The sequence below is a fragment of the Dipodomys ordii genome, unplaced genomic scaffold (assembly GCF_000151885.1).
Source record: "Dipodomys ordii isolate 6190 unplaced genomic scaffold, Dord_2.0 Scaffold2, whole genome shotgun sequence".
Classification (NCBI taxonomy): Eukaryota; Metazoa; Chordata; class Mammalia; order Rodentia; family Heteromyidae; genus Dipodomys; species Dipodomys ordii.
In genome coordinates, this window is record NW_012267218.1 from 34,268,443 (window position 1) to 34,271,452 (window position 3,010).

A 3,010-nucleotide genomic window follows, 5' to 3' on the forward strand; every position below is an offset into this window, starting at 1 on the left:
TATATAATTGACTATAATTCCAAATGCCTTTGAAATTTTATGGAAGGCCTAAGACAGAGAAAAAATGTATCATTTTCAGAAATTGGAAATTAATACTTGAGGGCTGGGATGTAGCTCAGTGGTAATGCACTTGCCTAGCAAGTGCAATGCCCTGAATTCAATTTCAAGTAAAAAGACAAAAAAAAAAAAACATTAAAAAAGAAATTCATCCTTGAAAAAAAGAAAAGGCCATGGACGTCCAATCTTTGTCCATATGCATGCAATCAATTTAGTTGTATATTTGCTGGACTGAATTGATACATAAGGTAATATGCTGCTTCAGATGTCTCCAGCTAAAGGAGAAAAGTGGTTGCATAAGATTTCATGATTTTCTCTTCTCTCCATATGCCTATTTTTTCTCCCACAAATAGTATTTCTAATTAATCTCTCTATACTCTATTACATTTCTATCTCATTTTATCCCTTGTTTCCTAAAATGACTTTGCTGCTTCAGGACAACAAAAATAAGTAAGTTCAACTCATGTGGAAGCCAGCCTTCAGAAGGCCCAATGGAGCTGAGCACGGTGGTATATGCCTGTAATTGTAGAAGTCAAAAAGCAGAAGTCAAAAGTTTCAGAGGTAGAAGACTTAAAAGGTCCAAGCCAGCCTGCACTGCATAATGAGACCTGGTCTCAAAAAAGATGACACAGCTGGGCGCTGGTGGCTCTCGCCTGTAATCCTTTTTTTTACCCTTGAATCCTAGCTACTCAGGAGGCTCAGATCTAAGGATGGAAGCTCAAACCCAGCCGGGGCAGGAACATCCCTGAGACTCTTACCTCCAATCTATTAACCACCAGAAAACCAGAAGTGGCACTGTGGTTCTAGTGGTAGAGCACTAGCCTTGAAGGGCTCAGGGACAATGCCCCTGGCCCTGAGTTCAAACTCCACAACAGACCAAAAAAAAAAAAGAAAGAAAAGAAAAGAAAAAAAGCAAGCAAAGAAAAGATGACACATGATCCCTAATTCATGATATTCTTGCTCTTTTATGTTAATAGGTCTCATAATTAAAAGAGTTGGTCAATGGGACAAACAAAATTCAGCAGAACTGGGCTGGGATGTATAACTCTATAATGAAATACATACTGGGCACATTCAAGGCCTTGTTTCCAACTCCAGTATCACAAAGAAAAAAAAAGTGATGTCATTTTTTTCATTAGGTTTGAATAGACTTTTAGTTATATCACTTTTGGTTATCTCTTTTTCCCCTTTATTCATCCCCTCCTTAACAAGGATACAACAAAAGCAATTTCAAAAAAAAAGCAATTTCCATTTGAAGCAATTTTATAGCTATTTGGTTTTAAAAAAATATTTGTTTTACTGAAATACCATAATCTTCTTTCACTAGCCTCTGCTAGGCAAGAAAAATACACTTAGTACCCTTCCAATAAATTACATTTAGCATCCATCAAAAAAGAAAAAAAATCAAACTCCCTTTCTATTATCACTTCAGATAAGAATATGGACAAAAACACCAAGTCTCTAAAATGGTGTGTGATACCTCCAAAAACCGAGTGCATAACTACAATCCCAACATTTGGAAGGAAGAGGACATAAGAGAATGATAAGTTCAAGGCCAGCCTGAGCTACACAGTGAGACTGTCTCAAGGAAGAAAAAAACAATACTATTAGGCTTCTATAATGTTTGTCCCATTTCCCCTTTCCATGCTTTTCTCTTGATTATGTTTACTGTGTTTCAAGTCTTAACTATTCAATCCCATCTATATTGGATAAAGCCAAGGAAAATAGATATTAATTGGGAAAACAGTCCAATTAAATTATACCATTAAAACAATTATAACTATAGCTAACTACTCAATTTGCTTATATCTAAAGACAGTATAATTACTTTTTCTGAGAAACTACGGAATAAATGTGCTCCCTGTTACATAGCCCAAAGTTATTTTGTTGTTGTTGTATGTGCTAGTGTTCTCCTACTTGAGCCATACCCCCACTTCCTGCTTTTTGCTGATTAACCTGAGATAAGAGTCTAGGAGATTTTTCTGCCAAAGCTGGCTTTGAACTGAGATCTACAGATCTCCGAGCCTCCTGAGTAGCTAGTATTACAGGTGTGAGTCACCAACGCCTGGTCCCAAGTATTTTTTAGAACTACCTTTATTTACCGTATTTGACCATAACTTGACAAGGGGCTGGGAAGGTGGCTTAGTGATAGAGGGCTTGCCTAGTATGCATGAAGCCCTGAGTACCACATACACATAAAAAACTCAAAACTGGCACTGTGGCTCAAGTGAAAGAGCGCTAGTCTTGAGCAAAAGAAGCTCAGGGACAGAGCCCAGGCCCTGAGTTCAAGCCCCGAGTTCAAGCCCCGGTACCGGTACACACACGAAAAGCAGGAAGGCAGAAAGGAAGGAAGGGAGGGAGGGAGAGAGGGTGGAAGGGAGGGAAGGTAAGATTAAAACCATCCCTGACATATAATATGCACTCAACAAGACATCAGCTATTATATTATCTCCAAAAATAACAACCTATTCTCTTTCCTCCCTTAATTTAATTGAATCCGTCTGAACAAATGCATATACACACTTTTTTTTTCCAAATTAACTCATAAAAAGATGAACGGCAGCAGGCTACACTCCTAATAATTTCAAGTTTTCATAGCACTTTCCCTCTTTTCAATACAAGCGTTTGGTATGAAATTAAACAGTTCAATCACACACACACACACACACACACCTTACACTTTCAACCAACAACATGCCCGGAAGCCCATAAGGCACAGCCTAGAAATAAATATACAGGTGAGGTCGTCACTGGCAGGAAGATGGGGTGACGGGAGGTGGGGAGGAGCCGACTGACACCCTTCACACCGCATGCCCCAGAGAGAACCGGCCCCTCAAAGCAGGCTAGAACCTCTCCGGGAAAGCCGCCACCGGTTCTCTGACGCTCCCGTCCCAGCCCTTCCCTCCCGGGCAGCACACGGAACCTCCCCGACTCCGCGGCCCGGGCGGAGGCC